The 20,652-nt window shown below is 40.4% G+C and overlaps 1 long non-coding RNA gene across 1 annotated transcript; it reads right to left on the bottom strand.

Moving 5' to 3' along the window:
• Positions 1–1,619: 1,619 nt before the first annotated feature.
• LOC127567537 (uncharacterized) lies at positions 1,620–20,368 on the bottom strand. The gene is made up of 3 exons (XR_007955900.1): positions 20,248–20,368; positions 15,817–15,944; positions 1,620–1,753 (listed from the first exon to the last, which is right to left on the bottom strand). It is a non-coding gene; the product is annotated as an uncharacterized LOC127567537 (long non-coding RNA).
• Between the last annotated feature and the right edge of the window lie 284 nt (positions 20,369–20,652).

The raw sequence follows: 20,652 nt of genomic DNA, 5'->3' as shown, positions 1-20,652 counted from the left end.
CAGGATTCAGGATAACATGCTTCCACTCCAGTTTTATAGGTTTTGAACCACAAACTCTTCTACAGAGGGAGTAGGCAGTGGTTAATCGGGTGGGTGGAGTGGGTAGTTTGTGAGGTGGTGCACTTCTGTTGGTCACACAGGACCTCTGTGTACTCCCAGTGCATGGCCTAGAAGTTCTCAATACCATCCCAAATGCTCCCTCACCATTCTGAGTGGTCTTGGGCCAGAGATCCCCAGAGATCAGTGGGGATGTTGCCTTTCTTCAAGGAGGCTTTGAGCACATTCTTCAACCTTTTCCTCTGTCCATCTGCAGATCTCTTTCCATGGACACTCAGAATAGAGTGTCTGGTTTAGGAGTCTGGTTCTGGGCATGCGATCGGCATGGCTTGCCCACCTTAGCTGACTAAGAGTAAATAGAGCTCATTGCTGGTGTAGTTAGCCTGGGAGAGGACATGGACATTGATTTGTTTATCCTTGACAACATAGATTACAATGTTGGATTCATAACCTTTGAAACAAAACAGGCAATGTACTCAGTTAAAGATGCTTAGCATGTGATATAATGCATGCTTGCAGATTGAATTCCACTTCTGGAATTCAATTTCACTGGAGTTGATACAAATGTATTTCTGAGGTAGAATTGGATGGGAATGTTGCATTCAGTGGATGTGATCAGAGACTAATTTCTAATTCAGCCTTTCTAACTGAGTAATTTGTTAATGATGTTTTGTAATGATAACTTATTTTTTCTGTTCCGCATTTTAAACATTACATAATTAACACTGTGTTCTATTGCTCAAGGTTTATTTACTCACACTGTTGTCTGCCTGAAGTAATTCTCCTTTATTTATTTGTATTGTTGGGTTTCATGAGTCTTGCAATAACTGAGATAACATGTAGCTTAAAACTTTTATCTTCCCCAGTAAAGCTCTCTGTATCTTTTGGTGCAGTTCCACAGGCTGTTATGTGGGGACTTAATGAATAGCATTGTTTTTACACTTCACCCTTTATTTATGCACCAGAAAGATCACCACAATTAGACGAAAGCCTTCACCCTCCTTGTCAGAGGCAGAAAGCTAACTGCCCCCTTATTTTGAGTGTAATTGTATTTTCTACCTCAGTGAGCAAGTACACAGCTCAGTGGCAGCAACCACGGCAAGAAGTGGTTCATTAAAAACCTTGGGCCTGGGTTGGATTTGAGAAACCGGGGCTGAATTTAGAACCAGAATGGATTTTCTCTCCCTTCCTGGGTAACTTACACCACTGTTGAGCATGTAAGTTTGCCTGCAGTTCCTTTCATCAGCAGGGTAATCCTATTACTGACAAATGGAGACGTAATCGCACTTTATTCAGCTTTCATTTGCAGGCCTCATCCACTATTGTCTGTGACAGAATAGAAGCTGAAATTGGTCGCACTGGACTCGCCAGCCTCCTGTAGTGATATCAAGGAAAATAAAAATGGAAACAAAAGCTGGAGGATAATGCCAGAAGACATTATCACTAACAAAAGAGAATTTATTTCACAATCCTCAGCTATGGTTTGGCCCCAAGCCAAGGAAGCAATGTGCTATTTGAATTATGTGAAACACTTCTTTCCCCTTAGTGTGACAAGTATCATGAGCTGCTTCACAGGCAACAGAGATTTTTGTTCTCACGTGTAATAATCCACAGGATAAATTCTTCAAAGAGAAACTTGCTTGTGTTTGCTAGGTAGCAATTTTCGGTCTTTAAGACTATTCCAGCTGTGAATTTTCTGCTTGAGGAAATTAGACATGTTAGATGATGCACTCACTAACAGCTTCATTGTGCAAATCCTGGCTTTTATTTAATCCAGTACCCCTGACACTCTCAAGCAAATCTTTGATCTTTTAAAACAGGTAAGATTTTATACCTTGTGGAGATTATGACTATGTTCTAAATTGAACTTTAAAAACTGAAGCTCCTTAGCTCTTTTTGGGCTCATTTTAGTCAAGCAAATTATTACTATTTAACAGAAAATCTATGTCAGCCAATATAGTTTGGAGACCATAATGTACAATAAGTAGCTGCAAGCATTGACATCTCCTGATTTACTGACTGAAACATTAGGTCATCATTGTGATATATTTCCTTATTAATTCTTCTTCAGAACAATTAAAAGTTAAGCTTCTCCTTTTGTACTTAGCTTACTAACCTGTGCACATTAACTGACTGATAGGCTTTCATATAAAAATGCTGACATGTTAGCTAGTTGACATTTTTGGTTTTCTGGCAAGTACATGAGGTTGAGAGCAAATGTTTATATGAGGATTGTCATGCGGTTAGCCATTTCACTGAGCTGGTGCCTTTACAAACAGAAACTACCTGCATTTAAAAACAGCCATTAACATCTCACTTTACAAGGAAAAATTGGACCCCAAAGGGTAGTAGAAGTGGCTGTAAGAGGCGATCAAGTAGGTAGATTTTGAACAGGTATTGAAAATGGAGAGAGAAGTTAGAGAAGAGACGTAACATGTAGGACCAAGAAAGTTAAAGTTATGGAAAGTTGGTGGAAGGGGAGAGGGAGAAAGCTGAGGCAGCCATATTGGAAGAGTTGGGTATTGAACATAGAACATAGAACAGTACAGCACAGGAACAGGCGCTTCAGCCCACGATATTATGCCAAACTAATTAAACTAGTAATTAAATGCCAAACTAAACTAATCCCTTTTGCCTAAACAATATTCGTATCCCTCCATTCTCTGCACATTCATGTGCCTATCTAAGAGTCTCTTGAAAGTCTCTATAGTATTTGCCTCCACCACCATCCATGGCAACACATTCCAGGCACCCACCAGTCTCTGTGTAAAAAAACTTGCCCCACACATCTCCTTTGAACTTACCCCCTCTCACCTTAAGTGAATACCCTCTAGTATTAGACATTTTGACCCTGGGAAAAAGATACTGGTTGGCTACTCTATCTATGCCGCTCATAATCTTATAAACCTCAGTCAGATCTCCCCTCAGAAGCTGCCACTCCGGAGAAAACAACCCAAGTTTGTCCAACCTCCTGACATTAGCATAAAGAGGTCGAAAGGGTTATAAATATCCATGAACTCAAGTGCTTCCTGATTTAACATGGAGTTATTTTGTGCAGGCTTTAGATAAGCATAAATGTTAGAATTTCTTCTTTTATCCTCATTTTGCATTAATGATATGTTGGATGAGTTTAAGAGCCCCATGGAAGTTCAAGAAGCAGAAAAGAAATCTTTGGCTAACTTCCTTTCTCACTGATGGTCCCTTTTTTTATTGTATCCCTCAATCCCTCCATGGACAAAGTATTTATGGTATCTAATATTATTTAGAGGTTTTTAATAGTATTTAAAACATTTAAGAATGCAATTTGAGCATTGATCCTTAAATTCAGGGGAATTGGTGTAAGCAAAATTTGGTTGCTCTGTGCGTAAATAAGAACTGCTGCTTTCAGGACAGTGAGGTTGGAAATCTTACCCAAGATGAGTTTTATGTGGTGCACTAATGTTGGTATTATTTGGAAAAGTTTTATAGCAGAAAAAAGAAAAATGAAAGGCAAATATTTTTTGAGGAGGTGACAAAGGAGCTTGATAAGGGTAAGGCAGTGGATGTTATCTACATGGACTTTAGTAAGGCATTTGATAAGGTCCCTCATTGATTCAGAATATAAAGTTGTATGGGATCCCGGGTGAATTGCAAGTATGGATTCAGAACTGGCTTGCCCATAGAAGACAGAGAGTAGGGGTGGGAGGCTGTTATTCTGGCTGGAGGTCCATGACCAGTGGTGTTCCACAGGATCAGTGCTGGGACGTCTGTTGTTTGTGATATATATTAATGATTTGGATGACAATGTAGATGGGTGGATTAGCAAATTTGCAGTTGACACCAAGATTGGTGGAGTTGTGGACAGTGTAATGTTCTATCAAAGAATACAGTGGGATATAGATCCGTTACAGATATGGGCAGAGAAGTGGCAGTTGGAGTTCAATCTGGGCAAGTGTGAGGTGTTGCACTTCGGGAGGTCAAATGAAAGGAGAAGGTATATAGTTAATGGTAGGTCCCTTAATAGCATTGAGGTACAGCATTGGGGCCTTGCAAGTGGATAAGGTGGTAAAGAAGGCATGTGGCATGCTTGCCTTCATTGGTAGGGGTGTTGAGTATAAGAGTAAGGTAGTCATGCTGCAGCTAAATAAAACTTTAGTCAGACTGCACTTGGAGTATTGCATGGAGTTCTAGTCACCCTGTTATAGGAAGGGTGTGGAGACTGTGGAGAGGGTACAGAAGAATTTTACCAGGATGTTGCCTGGATTAGAGGGTATGAGCTATAAGGAAAGGTTGAACAAACTTGGGTTGTTCTCCCTAGAGTGTTGGAAGCTGAGGGGAGACCTGATAGAGGTTTTTTAAAATTATGAGAGGCATAGATAGGGTAGGCAGCCAAAATCTTTTCCCCAGGGTAGAAATGTCAAATACAAGAGGACATGCTTTTAAAGTTAGAAGGGGGAAATTTAAAGGTGACATGAGGGGCAAGTTTTTTACGCAGAGAATGGTAGTTGCCTGGAATAGGTTACCAGGGATAATAGTGGAAGTAGGCAGTTTGGTAACCAAAGTTTAACCAAGTTTAAATACCCTACTCACTGAGGCTAAGAAATATTTCTTCCTTTCCTCCTCTAATTCCTCCTCTTCTCTTACTGGTCCCTAAAGTAAAGTAACCCAGACAGTCACATCCCAATTCAATGGGTTAATAATATAAACAACAAGGAAAACTGGGCGGTCGCGGTAGAGCTGACTCCCTGTTCCAAACTTAATCCTCGCATTCCCAATCCTTCTTGGACTTCTGCTGATTTCCCTGTCCATGACTTTGTTTGTAAATATTACAGGAGGGGCTAGCAGAAGGGTAAATAGCCCATATGAAGGGCTCCTATGTCCCACTTTCAGCTATGCCTCATAGGGTTGGGGGAGCAGTCTCCAGGGTACTGATGAAGACCTAATGTCACTGGAATGATTGCCATTATATTGTACTGTAATAACCTTGTGCAATTTTAGATTAATGACATGCTGAGGCAAAGATTCAGTCCTTAGGAGTTATGAGGGTACTGTACAGTATCACAGTTGTAACAACACTGTCATGGTTTAGCATCTGAGGAATAGTATTAGGAAGGAAAGTTTCAACAGCTTAAGACATCTGTTTAAAAGCCTTTGGTTCACACCCACTTACAGAGGTCACCAGGTCATACTTATTAGCTCTGTTCTGATTGTTTTATTGCCCCAAACTGCATCTTCCTCTCACTGCAGCCCTTCACTGCACACCATAAAGTAATTCCAGTTCCATTAGCTGTCCTCTCAAACAAACAAACAAATAGGCAGTGGTTTGTTTAAAATTCCAGCAGGCATGCTATAAAAAATGTTAACGGTCCTATCTTTTTCAATAGGTTCCTTTTTAACCTTTTATCTATACTGTTGGCTTTAAAGGAGAATTATTTGTTCTGTTAATTATGCATTGCATGGGAGGCAGAACTGGTGGCTTCATGTTAAAATATGCCAATGCATATATGTACAGTTCCCTAACAATCCTGGATCCACTTATGTTGCCTGTTTAGTGTCTCCTCAGCCACATTTAAAAACAGTCCATCATGGTTCACAGTCACACAGAAAATATATGGCTGATTGGTTCTGTGCAGAACTCCAGTCATTGAGTTAAACTAGGGTTGGTAACATCCTCTCTGTATTTCATTCTGGAAGATAAGGAGTGTTGGGAGTTCAATCCACAGTCCAAGAACTGAAGGGCTGCAACCCCCATCCATTGTCTATAACAACTGCAATCTTCAAGGACAGGCTACAACCATCAAACATCCAGTCAATAGCAATTAAAAAGAAACTAGAGTCCTTATTCCTTGTACTGGTTTCTGGACATAAACTTTCAGAGATTATCGCAAGTGACTCAAGTTTCAGCTAATCATTTATTTGAGTGGCAAAATGAAGGGAATTATTTTTTAGGTAGTAAGTTGTTATGATCTGGACTGCACTACCTGAAAGAGTGTTGGAAACAGATTAAATAATGAATGTCAAAACAAAATTGGATAAATACATGAAAAGGAAAAAAATTACTTGTTGTGCGAATAGATAGCAGAGTGGAACCAATTACATAGATCTTTCAAAGGACCAATGGAGCCAAATGGTCCACATTATATGCTTCTGTGCTGTAAGATTCTGTGTGATTATTTGAGCAATTTTACATATTTTAAAATAAGGCCGCCCTCTTCATAAGTTATAATTACAAAATTAAATGAAGTTTATTTTGCTGTTATTATTCGAAGATACCACTGCACAGGATGTTATTTGATTGGCTTAGCTAACCAAAAACTTGCCATATCCTGAGACAAACTTATTGAGGTATATCTCCATTGCTCTAAGGCAGAGCAAATTTCAAAACAAGTTGAAAGATTTATCAAGTTCCAAAAAGGATACAATGCCAACAAGGATAATAGGGTTATTGCAAATTCCCCTTTCAATAAAATACCTGTCTTATTAATCATCGCATGCAAACTTTCAAGCTTTGTGGTTCACAACTGTGTTACTGAAAGGAATTATTGCTCACACTTTTGAAAGCTAATGTCAGCACAATATCCACAATAATGCTGGCCAGTTTTTCTTTTTATGGATCCCTCCTGAAACTAAATTGCTGCTAACAACATTTGCTGTATCATTAGTTGTGTCTTTACTTCTTGTTTATGCAAGCATTAACATTTCTTAAAAGACTGGATGAATTAGGACGGTTTTGCAGACTATAGGTGGTATCATTTTGTCAATCTTGTGAAATTCCAGTGATGGAGATGACTGGCCAGAAATTCCTTCGCACAACTTCAGGTCTGATGGAATTCTGGTTAACTAGGAGAAGAAAATATTTGCCCACGTTTCTGAATGCCTTAGCACCTGCTGGGGAATGTGTAAGTCTTCATCTCTTGATGGGATTTTCAGTCACCCTTTCACTTTCCTTTCAGTGTAGAATTCCAGCAAAGATAATGAACTGTAGTAAAGCATGCAAAATTCATCTGCAGTGAGATTCAATCTCACTCAAAGAGAACTGTCTTTTTTCCGACTGCTGAGATTTTCAATTTCACTTGTGTGAAAAATGACAGTTCTCATTTACTCACAGAACAATCAAGTTTTATTAACTCTGAAACAAATGCTATTTAAAGGGCCAACACTAAGATTGCATTCTTTCTCCTCAAAGAGATCCGTGACCTCCCTCAATCTTAAACATACTCTCATATGTGTGTATAACTACATTGCCTATGGAGATCAGGGTAATACTTACTTTCAACTTCCTAGTCTCCTGATTGTACCAGGCTACTACAGCTGATGTCTGTTAGATCTCACAGTTTGTTACTCAATCATAGAGTCATAGAGCAATACAGCATGGATACAGGCCCTTCAGCCCAACCAGTCTATGCCGACCGCATTGTCCTCCTAGCTAGTCCCAATTTCCTGCGTTCGGTCCATATCCCTCCAGGCCCCACACCTCCATGTACTTATCCAAGTGCTTCTTAAATGATACCATTGTACCTGCCTCAACCACTTCCTCTGGCAGCTCATTCCATATAATCACCACCCTCTGCATGAAAAAGTTGCCCCTCAGGTCCCGTTTAAATCTTTCCTCTCTCACCCTAAATCTATGCCCCCTAGTTTTGGACTCCCCTACCCTGGAGGAAAAGACTGTTACCGTCCACCTTATCTATGCCTCTCATAATTTTAAACACTTCTATAAGGTTGCCCCTCCTTCTCCTGTGCTCCAAGGAATAAAGACCTAGCCTGGCCAACCTCTCCCTATAACTCAGGCCCTCTAGTCCTAGCAACATCCTCGTAAATCTTTTCTGTACTCTTTCCAGTTTAACCATGTCTTTCCTATAACAGGGTGACCAAAACTATACACTGTACTCCAAGCGTGGCCTCAACAATACTTAATACAACTGCAACATAATGTCCCAACTCCTATACTCTATGGCCTGACTGATAAAGGCCAGTGTGCTAAACACCTTTTTCACACCCTGCTCTCTGTGACGCCACTTTCAACGGACTATGCACTTGTACTTCTATGTCCCTCTATTCCATTACACGCCCCAGTGCCCTACCATTCATAGCATACGTCCTACTCTGGTTTGACTTTCCAAAATGTATCACCCTCACACTTATCTGTATTGAAATCCATTTGCCACTCCTCGGTTCACTTCCCTAATAGATCAAGATCCCCCTATAATCTGCGATAACCTTCTTCACAATCAACAACACCTCCTAATTCCGTGTCATCCGCAAACTTACTGATCAAGCCTTATGCATTCACATCCAAATCATTTCTATAAATAACAAATAACAAGGATCACAACACCGACCCCTGCGGGACACCACTAGTCACTGGTCTCCATTCCAAGAAACAACCTTCAACTGCCGCCCTCTGCTTCCTACTGAGCCAATTTTGAATCACCTAACTAACTCTTCCTGGATTCCAGGGGAATCAACCTTCCAGACCTTGTCAGGACCAGTCCTGAATTAGGGAGGTCACCCAAGATCCACACTCAAGAAGAAAGACTTCATTTACTTTTCCTTCAGACAACAGAAGCACACAGAGCAGGCCCAGACATTTAACTGCATTAAAGGCTTCCCCAAAATGCGGGTATCACAGACTGTACTTATGTCATTTTAGAGACCTCCTGGCAACGTCCTGCTGGTTTGTCCGGTTTATGAAACTGCAGGATGTCCTTGGTACCCCGTGCCAAGAACATGATTCCTGTGGGCACTGTTCATCTCTGGCTTGTCCATTTCCTCTGAATCCCTGAGTCCTCTTCTCACACCCCTTCCACCATTCCAGCATCCATTCATTCATTCACCAGCAACACAACTCTGTAGCTGGAAGTGTGTTGTTTTTATTGTGGTATAATCCCTGAAGGGTTGCCTGCAAAGATTACACCTGCTGTGTTACATGGGAATAATTGATATAACCCGCAATATCTCACTGGGGATTGCTGAGCCATTAGTTTCAGCTCAGTATGTGCCTTTTTGTGAATTTTACATTTGAAGGTCTTGCTCTTTATGCAATTTTCACAAACAATATTTGAGTGATACATGCTCTACTTTAACACCATACAATTGGCATGAAGCAATTTTGAGGCCAATTGCTATTGCATCTGATCTCCTTCTTTGTGCCTGGACTCAACACAGATTGCGGGGCAGTTCCTAACTTTACAAATTGAGGAGCTGGATGGATTTTGTATCTGGCTTCTCAGCTTAATGCCATTTGAATGCAGTCACTGGCATTCAGTAAAAAGGTAAGAGATGTGATTTTTGGTTTTATGTTAATTAACAGTAATATTTTCAATTAATTTGCATAAGCTGTGTTTTTAAATATATTTATTATTTCTTAATTTTTAAGGTATTTTTAAGATTTACTCTCATGTTTCTAAATGTCTCATTGGAAACGAACTGTCAGAAGTCCATCAGTGTAGTCCAAGGAGTCGCAGATTGCATTGCCAGCAGCCTACACGCCTTTGATGGACATTTCCACCTCACAGAATGGTGGGCAGCAGGAAGACCTTGAAGACATAGGGAACCGTGCAACTGCAAAAGGTAAGTGTGAATTCAGGGATTCAATGGGAGGCAAATGTGACACATGGGCCAGGCTGACAATGATCTCATCCAATAGCAAATCTTGTGTGATGTTGCTATGATGATCTGAGTTAGAATTAATTATAAACAGGTCTAGAAGATGGTATAATTTGGTAACTTATTTTCCTCTAGTGAGATTGTAGTTTCTTTTCATTCCTTTTCTGACAGTTTCTTTTATAACAATCTGTTCCCTAAGATTATACTCCCCTCTTTTCAGTCACACCTAGCCCGTTTCCCACCCACTACTGTGATCCTGTGATAATGCTTCACACCCACACCCCTTCCCTCCATGTCCCACCTGTATGGTTGAAATTGAAGTCAAACATGGCAGAAATCAGCATCTGCAGTGAGAGGTGGACACAGGCCACTCTTCGGAATCCAAGAGTGTGACCCTTGGCATGAGCCAGTGGTGAAGGGAGTGGGGTGTTTAGTGCAATTGAGGATAGGGAAGGGATGTATCAATTCCTCGTGGGGTTTGTGGCGTGGTTCTGCTCTTTGGGCCTGCTGCTGCTTAATGGAAGTTTCCACTGGGTGTTCCTGCACTATACTATTGCAAATATGATTGAATATAAAGGTAGGGATGTCTTGCTATTATTGTAAAGAGTGTTTGTGAGATCACCCCTGGAGTACTGCATGCTTAATCATTTAATCACTAGGCTGATTCCTGGAATACCCAACGTCCCCTCCACTGTCAGGTCTGCTACCTAAAGGTGCTAGGGATCTGTTTTAGAGGGGCTGAGGCGTGTAATAAAAATTGACTGGAGCGGATTGGGAAGGTCAAACAAAAGTAGGGTCTGTTGAAACAGCGTTCTCTTTCAATAACTGGGAAGAACTTGGTCATCAGGTATGGCCAAGTCACTTGGTCACAGGGCTGCTGTACTTGGCGCAGGTGTGGCCTGTCCCCCGCTGCTCTACCTTGGCAATCACCCAGAATGTCTTGCAGTTTATCTGAGGGTCTAAGATGGAGCAAGTCTGATGGATCACAATGCATAAATCTGCAGAGAATGGGGGCAAAAGTGTACCCAACGTTGCCCTTATCTTCGTGTGTGGCTGTATCAGGCGGTGTGTGGATGTGGGCACCAAGTGTCACTACATGCTGAGGTTCTACCTGTCCCTGGTTTTACGGAGGATAGGTCCAGTCCCGTTACTGTGCAATGTCCCAGTCAGCTGGATGTTGCCTCACTACCTGTCCTTTGTGGAAGAGTACTTCCAAGTAAACACTTTTGACCACAAGTCCATCTGGCAGTGGTCAGCATGGAATGTCCTGCAAACACTGTAGGACAGGGACTCTGGAGACTGTAGGGTGGTTCTCTGAGCAAAGTGTCCAAGCCATCTGGCAGAATGTCTCATTGCTAAATCTCACCAACAAGCACCAAGACCTCGCTTGGCTGGCGGTGAGAGGGGCCCTCACAGTCAGGCCCTGTCCAGACGTCATATCATCCCCAATGCACACCACCCCTGGGACGGCTGTGGTGGGGAAGAAACAGTCACCCACAACTATGGATTTGCTAAGGGGGTGAGGAGAAGGATGCAAGGGTCCATGTCCCGGTTCATCTCCAGCAGCTGCGTAACAGAGGATTCTCTGATCTATGGGAGTTCCCAGGGTCACACATGGAGACAGATATCAAGTGCTGTTGGAAGGTCATCAACTTGGTGAAGGACGCTCTTTGGTCCACCTGAAACTTGTTGGTCTTCCCGCACAGTGACATCTCCGTAAGGGAATGTTGCCGACTGACACATTCCAGGGTTCAGGAGTACGTGCTGAGGGATGCACTGAAGCTCAGTGCAGCCAATGCTAGGGCTCTGTGGGGAAGGACCACAGTTTAGACTCCTTCTGCTATCGCACACAGAGGGGCTGAGTCAGGTGGAGGAGACCCTCAAACAATGATAGGGTGTATCACCCCAGAGTGCCACGAGTGGCATGGTGCTATGTTTTCTTTTCATTTAAAAAGTTTACTCTACTGAATGTAATGACCATGAATATAAAAGTTTTGCACTGTTTCTTCCTTTGTATATATTTTTCTTATGAATAAAGTCTATTTTTGAAATTAAAAATAAGTTTGTCTTGGAAGGAAAGATTTAGCAGATTGGTCCTATCGTCACTGGGATTTAAGTGGTCTTATTGAACTGTGCAAGATTCTAAGAGGGATTGAAAAGATCGATTCTGAGAGGTTCTCCAAAACTAGGGTTGATTCAGAAAATAGGGTTGATTGAGGTAAATAGCAACTTCTCCTCTCAGAGGGCTGCAAATCTTTGTAATTCTCTGCCCAAGAGAGTTATGGAGGTCATATCATTGAATATACTCAAGGTCGAGACAGACAGACTTTTGACCTGTAGCAGAGCCCAGGGTTATAAGTAACAGGAAGGACAGTGGAGCTGAGACAAAGATCAAATCAACTATGCTCTTTATTGAATAGTGGAGCAGGCTAAAGGGGCCACAAGGCCAACTCTGGCTCCTGTATTTTTTGTTCCATATTTTACTGGCCCAATTGGCTGCTAAAAATTTCAACTGGGTCATAATTGTATCATTGGATCCTGAATCTTATATATTTGAGATGAGTCCCCTATGATTAATATTTTTCCTGAACATGGAGTGAGGTGTTACTGTTATAAAGGAGCACATTACTGGACTAGCAATTGAAAGATATGGACAAATAATTTGGAGAGGTGAGTTCAAATTCCACCATGGCAGATGAGGAATTTAAATTTAGTGATGTAAATAGATTTGGGAGTGAAAAGCTACTTTTAATAATGATGAATATGAGACTACTGGGTTGTCATAAAATAGTTTACAAATACCTTTTATGGATGGAAATCATTATGCAATCTGACCTGAATGTAACTCTTAACCCACAGCAAATACCCATTAAAGTGGCTCAGAAGTGGTCAGTTCAAGGACAATAAAAGAATAGATGTTTAATGCCTGAGATGTATCGTGTCCTATGAATGACTAAAAAATGTGCTTTAGGCATTGGTAAAGTAACAATTTAGTACATGGATTGGATTGTAGATTAAATATAGTTGTTAGCCTTGATCTGTTATTTTACTTTCTTCCCAGGAATTGTCCAACTTCAGAGAGTGATGCCTTATTCTACTAAAATAGGCCGAATGTCAGAGAGATTAAAAAACCATTAAATGCGTATGCAGGCTTTTACAGAGGACAAAAAAACTTAGTTGTAAAGTCATAGAGTCATACAGTACAAAAATCAACCCTTCTGTCCACCTTGTCCATGCTGACCATCAAGTACCTACCTTTGCTAATCGCTTCTTCCAACACTTGGCCCATAGCCTTGGAGATTCATGTACTCATCTAGATACTTATTAAATGTTGTGAAAGTCTCTACCTTCACCAGTTCCACGAGCAGTGCATTCCAGATTCCAGTCACAGCCTGGATAAAATAAACTCTTCCACAGATCCCATCTGAACTCCCTAATTCCTTACCTTAAAACCTATGCCCTCTGGTTTTATACACCTCTGCCATTGGGAAAAGTTTCTTACTACCTACCCTATCTTCTCATAATCTTGTATACTTCAGTGAGGATCCCCCCCCTCCAGCCTCCTCCCCTCTAAAAATAACAAACTCAGCCTATCTAGTCTCTCCTCATAGCTGAAATGCTCCATCCCAGGTAACATCCCAGTGAATCTCCTCTGCACCTTCTCCAGTGAATCACGTCCTTCCTAGGGGTTGGCAATTAGAACTGCACATGGGACTTCAGCTGTGGACTAACCAATGTTTTATTAAGCCGTGCCATGACTACCTTGTCTTATACTCACTGCCTTGGCTAATGAAAGCAAATATCCCATATACCTTCTTCACCAATTTATGTAGCTGTGCCATCTGCTTCAGGGATCCTTGGACTTGTACGCCAGGGTCCCTTGGTTCCTCAATACTTCCTAGAACCATACCATTCATTGTATATGTTCTACCTTTACTCTAAAAATGCACTACCTCACAGATCGAGATTAAATTTCATTTGCATTGTTCTGTTCATCCTACTAACTCATATAGTACTGTAGCCTAAAACTACCTTCCTCACTATGAACTACACCATCAACTTCCATGTCATCTACAACTTACAAATCACATCTCCTATATTCACATCGAAGTTGTCAATGTATAGTGCAAACAGTAAGCACCCCAGCACTGATCCTTGTAGAACACCTCTAGTTATGGGCTTCCAATCACAAAAACAATTCCTCACCATCACTCTCTACCTTCTATCACCATGCCAGTTTTGAATCCAATTTGCCAATTCGCTCTGAACCTCATGGGCTCTAAACTTTTGGATTAGTCTCCCATGGGGACCTTGTCAAAGGCTGACTGAAGTCCATGTAAGACTACATCAACCACACTGTCCTCATCAATGCAATTAGCTACCTCTTAATTAAATGGATCAGATAGGATCTCCTGTGCTGACTATCTTTGATTAATCTCTGCCTTTCCAAGTTTAGATTAATCCTGTTCTTCAGAATGTTTTCCAATAACTTTCCCATCATTGATGTTCAACTCCCTCACCTGCAATTACCTGGCTTATCACTTTTGCCCTTCTTGAATAAAGGGAATACATTTACTGTCCTCCAGACATCCAGCACCTCACCTGTGGCCAATGAAGATGTAACTCTGTCAGGGCCCAGTGATCACCTGCCTTTCCTCCTATAGCAGCCCAGGATACATCTCATCAACCACTGGGGATGTATCCATTTTTAGGCCCACACCTCTTTCATTTTAATGATAACTTGTGTTAGAATTTCACTACCCCCTCCCTGAATTCATCAAATACAATATCCATGTCCTCCATAAATACAGACAAGAAGTATTCACTTAAGACTATTGATGTACTAGCTCAAAAACTCATCTGGATCCACATCAAAATTCCACTCCCTCCAAGTCAAAGTGGGGAAGTTGAAATCCTCTATTACTAAGACCTTGTTATTCTCACACCTCTCTGATTTTTCCCTGCCTATCCAAGCCTTCAGTCAAAGGGACAGGGTCTCAGCATCAAACAGTGAGATCCAGTGAGACTGGCACTCGATATCCAGGCCAGGTGAGTGTGTGGCAGCAAAACAATTGGCATAATCTGGCTCAGAGCCAGGTCAACAGAATTCTATAGCACTCAAACAATTGGTTCTATTTACACACACTCTTGAGCTGGTAAAGAACCAAACAGTCATCATTAAAATTTTAAACAAGGACGTATTTTATTCATTCTAACCACTCTATTCCCCCTGCACTTTAAGTAAATATCTTCCATTATTAAGTAAAGTGCCAGCTATTTTGACAATTTCTTTTAAACTAGCTCTTTTTTCTACTTATGCTTGTAACAAATTTGGGGTTTATTGTTTTGTATACAGTGATGAAGATTGAATTCGAATTGTATTTTCAAGAAAACTGAAATATTATAATAGATCAAGTAACCCAGTCAGTTGGGAAGGAAAACTGTCATAGTTTGCTTTCCCAGGGATGGCATTGTTAATTGTCTATGGCCAAACAAACAAATACAAAATTAGTTTCGAAAGACACAGCAGTAACCTCAACACTCCAATGGTAAACCCAGGAAGGATACATCTCTGCCATAATGAACTGCATCGTCCAGTTTTTCTAAATAATTAAACCTGCAAAATGCACCATCCTGCACAATAGAAACCATCCTACTCAGATGCATCACAGCTTGATATGGCAACTGCTGTGCCCAAGACTATGAGAAACTGCAGAGTTGTGAACACAGTCCAGTACATCACACAAACCAGTCTCCCGTCCATTGACTCCGTCTATACTTCCTGCTGTCTCGGGGAAGCAGCTAACATAATCAAGAACCCCTCCCACCCTGGTCATTCTCTCTTCTCCCCTCTCCCATCAGGCTGAAGATACAAAAGCTTGAAAGCACGTACCACCAGACTCAAGGACAGCTTCTATCCCGCTGTTATCAGACTCTTGAATGGACCTCTCGTATGCTAAAGATGAATTCTTTATCTCCCAATCTACCTTGTTTTGGCCTTTGTGTTTTATTTGTTTACCTGCACTGCATTTTCTCCGTAGCTGCTATACCACATTCTGCACTCTGTTTTCTCTTACTACTTCGATGTACAGCATGACCTGCCTGGATGGCATGCAAACAAAAGGTTTCATTGTATCTTAGCACACGTGACAATAATAAATCAATACCAACCAATACCAATACTTGTATGTCAACTTGCAGCTGTCTGCCTCCATAGATGATGTTCATCCAGCATTCTGCTTTTTGTTCCAGATTCCAGCATCTGCAGTCTATCTTGTCTGCAAAATATGTACATGGTCCTACAGAACAGAAAGTAAAAACAGAGAATGAGCTCATCCCTGTAACTTTTGAGGAGGTTTGATATCAATATGTCATGTGTGGTTGAGTACAGAAAGGAAAAATCAAAGTCAGACCTTATGAGAATAGTTTAAGTCACCCTGCTTGAAAGTATTCTTCTAATAGATACAGTATATTGTAATTTACTGAACTTCATGAGTTTCTTTAATTGCTGAATACTCTGGAAAATTTTAAATAAAGGGAATTTTGGATTTGCTGCCAAAATAATTTATAAGGTTCTTTCAAGTTCTTCTTTACAATAAATTATATGATGCCACCATTTGAATTCCTTAATCACAAGGAAATTCTGCCTATGCCTGTCCTGACAGTGAGTTGTCTGAAGGCTCGTTGTTACTCATTGATGCTCTTTTGATGTATACCAGAAACCTTTCATTTTGCCAATTCCTTTCCCTCTCACTGGGTAAGGATCCACAGCTTGGCAGAGGTCTTGCATCTAATCAAGGAGAAAGATGAAAGTCTTGCATTTACTGGTACTTTGCAGGGCTGTAGAACATCACAGAAGACTTTATAGTCAATGAAGTACTTTTGAAATTTCGTTGCTGTTTGTAACCCAGAAAAACTGCGGTCAATCTGTGCACAGCAATATCCCGCAAACTAAAATGTGATAATTATCAGAAAATTTATTCCAGTGATACTAGTTGAGGAATAACTATTTATCATGTCTCTAGCTTCGCTTTACTTCAAAATGGATTCACTGAATTCTTTATATCAGCTGAGAGAGTTGACTGGCCCTCATTGAAAGAGTGACACTCCAACAGAGCAGTATACTCTTAGTTCTATAATAGATCTTCAGCCCAGATTTTACATTCAAGCCTTCACAGTGGGATTTGAACCCATCATCTTCTGACTCAGAAATACTACCCACTAAAGCACAAGTAACCTTCCCATGGTGGAATGATGACAGTGAAGGAGTCATCATATGAATCTGAAGTCCCTGCATGGAATGTGATCCTGATTCTAGATGCAGGAATCAAACTCCACGTTCAGGTACAGAGATCAGTAATCCAGTGGGTCCAGTTCTGGCTAGAGATTGTCAGGGGCTAGGTAATTGTTTCTCTCATGAGCCCAAGCACTTAAAACTCTAGATGAAAGACACTATGATGCTGGAGGAACTCAACAGGCCAGGCAGCATCCTTGGAGAAAAGCAGGCGGTCAACATTTCGGGTCAGGACCCTTCTTCAGGACTGAAGATAGGAAAAGGGGGAACCCAATATATAGGAGGGAAGAGCAGAGCAGTGATAGGTGGACAAAAGAGGGGAGGCGGGGTGGGCACAAGGTGGTGATAGGTAGATGCAGGTGAGAGATAGTGACAGGCAGATGTAGGGGAGGAGGGGGAGACCAGATCCACCGGGGGATGGGTCAAAGGTAAGGAGAGAGAAAAAAAATTGTATATTGGGCTTCCCCTTTTCCTGTCTTCAGTCCTGAAGAAGGGTCCTGACCCGAAACATTGACCACCTGCTTTTCTCCACGGATGCTGCCTGGCCTGCTGAGTTCCTCCAGCATCATGGTGTTTTTCATCTAGATTCCAGCATCTGCAGTCCTTTGTTTCTCACTTAAAACTCTACTCTCATACAGCTATTCCTGTGTAGCTAAAATCAGCTAACTGGAAGTTTTATCCTGGTGGGATGCACTGGAGTGAGAAAAGTTTCCTTTATCTAATGCAATCACTTTCCAACATTTAAACTATAAATTAGAGTTAGGGCAAATATTTCTTGCTAAAGAGAGCTATTAAACCAATTGTGTTGAGCTCATCAATTTACTGATAAGATTATTAAAAGTACAAGTGTCCCATTTTGCATTTTTCAGTTCTTTGTGTGCACACAAGATCTAGGTGTTCAAAGTTGCTTTATAAATCTCCCATAATTTAAAACAACTTTTTTCTGATTTAATTTAACTGCAAATGGCATCAGTTAGACTTGCCCTTCTGCATTTAGTTTTGTAAATTTTTTGCATGAGGTTTTGTTGAAAGTACAAATGGTGGCACAGCAAGAGAAGCAAAGCATCTGAGACATTAATGAACAGGGATACAGACCGTGTATCTCTAATCAAAACAGATCGAAGGTATGTGAAATTTACAACAAAAGGGCTGAGAAGGAAATGGCAATTAGTGTGAATGAATTCAATAACAAATCAGGTATAAACAGAGAAATAAAGAGGAAAAGAATGATTGGATTGAGAGGGAGAAAGAAAGAGGGATGAAAAAGGAAGGGGGACAGAAATGAAAATCATAAATTTGAAACATCATGTTTAAGATCTCCAAAAACAAGTAAAGCCTGCATCAATGCACAGTTGAAATGGTGACCAAGTCATTGGGTATATTTAAAGTGGAGGTTGATAGGTTCTTGATTAGTAAGGGTGTCAAAGGTTACAGGAGAAAGCAGGAGAATGGGGCTGAGAGGGCAAAATAAATAAGCCATGATCGAATGGCAGAGCAGACTCGATGGGCTGAATGGCCTAATTCTGCTCCTATGTCTTATGGTCTTATGGAAATATTTAACTTTCAGTGCTAGTGAGGTTGATGGCAGCAAGTAATACATACTGTTAAAAATATATTTAGATTGAGATGTGCATATTTCTGTGGTGAATTTAACCTTCCTTTCTAATGCAGCAACCTCACTGCATTTGAGGCTTTTGAATGGTGAAGAAGATAGTGAGATGCCATTTGCTCCTTTGACAGATGACTTTATCCTGGCATCTGAAGTTGTACTATTTGTGCATAAACAATGCCAACACCATGAGTCTCACCACTGGTGTGACAGCAAAATTTGGGCCAATGTTTTCTTAGGCACAGCTGTAGGTATTGCTTTACCAAATTAAGTCAAGCACCAAGGAAATTATGCTTGCTGAGAATGTGTTCATGACCTTGTTAGTAAAATAGTAAAACTGTGTATAATTTATGGTTAAATTATATTTTTCTTGCGAATGCTGCTTATATGATGCTCTGTGCCTGTGATGTTGCTGCAAGTAAGTTCTTCATCACACCTGTGCACACATGTACTTGTGCAGATGACAATGACTTTGAAACTTTGACTGCCTTAGTAAAAAGAAACTTGTCTGATAGAAGAAGGAAATATTGATCTTTAAATCATGCCTTTTAGGACCTCAGAATTTCCTAAAGTATGTTCCAGTCAATGAAGTACTTTTAAGATGAAGTTACCGTTGTAATGCAGGAAATATATTTGTTCAAAGTATGTCCCACACACAAAAAATAAGAAAGATAACCAGATATTCTGATCTTTTATATATTGTTTGTTCATAATATTCACTTGTTTCTAAAATTGGCAAAGCAAAAATTGAATATCAGAAGTAGCTGCTGGATTGTATCTAGTTAGTTGAAGGCACTTCCACAACAGATAAAATTACATCACCTAATAATGCAGCACGCCCTCATACAGTGAACAAAACCACAATTACTTGCAAGTAGTGCAATTCAACATAATGTTAATTGTTATAATGTAGAAAGGGCATTCAAATCAAAATGCATTGGCCATGCTGGCGTCTTCATTATATTTTAATAATAGTGCAAATCATCATTCCTTGACCTCTGAGCTCCTTTTTAATAAACAAAGCAACTGCTATATTTTGAAGCCAGAACCTAATTACTGTGAAGCAGACTTTATTCTTTAATTTATTCTGACATCAAGAAGAGCATTAGTGCAGCTGCAAAGACATTTAACATTTTGGGCACATCAAGGAAGCTTATATGAAAAAATGAATTCTAGCCTTCTGAAGAAACTCAAATTGCTCTCAGTTCTGGGCATGTACAGAATTTGCAGGATGCTCATTATTACATCTTACATGAGACACCAATAGTTCCTATTCAGATTCCAGCCTGCAATTCATATAATTGATATACTTTATGGAAGCTAACCAAAGTGCTATGGATTCTCAGTTGTTGTATTTTTTCCAAGCTTTGATCAATAGATCTTTAGGCACTAAAGGAACTATTGAATATCGGGTGGGAAAGTGGAAGAGGTGAAGGATTAACCATAATCTCTTTCAAGTGTGGTTTCTGAACAATTATCCAGAGGCCTGGATCATTGATCCTGAGACACAAGTTCAAATCCCATTTTAGCAACTGAGTGTTTAAATTCAAGTAATTAAATAAATCTTAAATATAAAGATGCTATCCATAAAGGTAACCACAAAGCTATCAAATTTTCTTAAAAATTCATATGGTTAACCAAGTAACAATCATGTTAAGCAGCAAGAGGAAAGCTTTGTCTTTGATTAAATCTATCTTACCTGAACTTTTGAGCAATATGTGACACTTTCTGCATGGTGTTTTATAGATCAGATTACCATTTTGATCACAGCTGAGTAGAAACTTTTGCATAACCTTTCACAAAGCAAATTTTCATTTATTAAGATGCTTACAGTTCTGCAGTGTTAATGGTATAGATCTTAGCAGTCTGCGTGTTCATCTGGGTAGGTCGTTTGCTTGCTATTTGCGGAGCCTGTCTGAATTACATTCCAGTGAAGCATACAGCTTGACAATCCAGTTCTATAAAGTTTAGGAGATCCACCCAGTAACAATAACAGCTAGGCGTTGCAGCTGAAATTTGTCCCAAGGTAATTTTACAATGTATCTTTACAAAGAGATGACCTGTCACCTAAGAAATTTTCCAGCTCTCCTTGTCAAGCTTCATT

The sequence above is a fragment of the Pristis pectinata genome, chromosome 2 (assembly GCF_009764475.1).
Source record: "Pristis pectinata isolate sPriPec2 chromosome 2, sPriPec2.1.pri, whole genome shotgun sequence".
In the NCBI taxonomy this organism is placed as follows: Eukaryota; Metazoa; Chordata; class Chondrichthyes; order Rhinopristiformes; family Pristidae; genus Pristis; species Pristis pectinata.
Note: the sequence above shows the minus strand (reverse complement) of the source record. Positions and strands in the feature narration are given on the sequence as shown.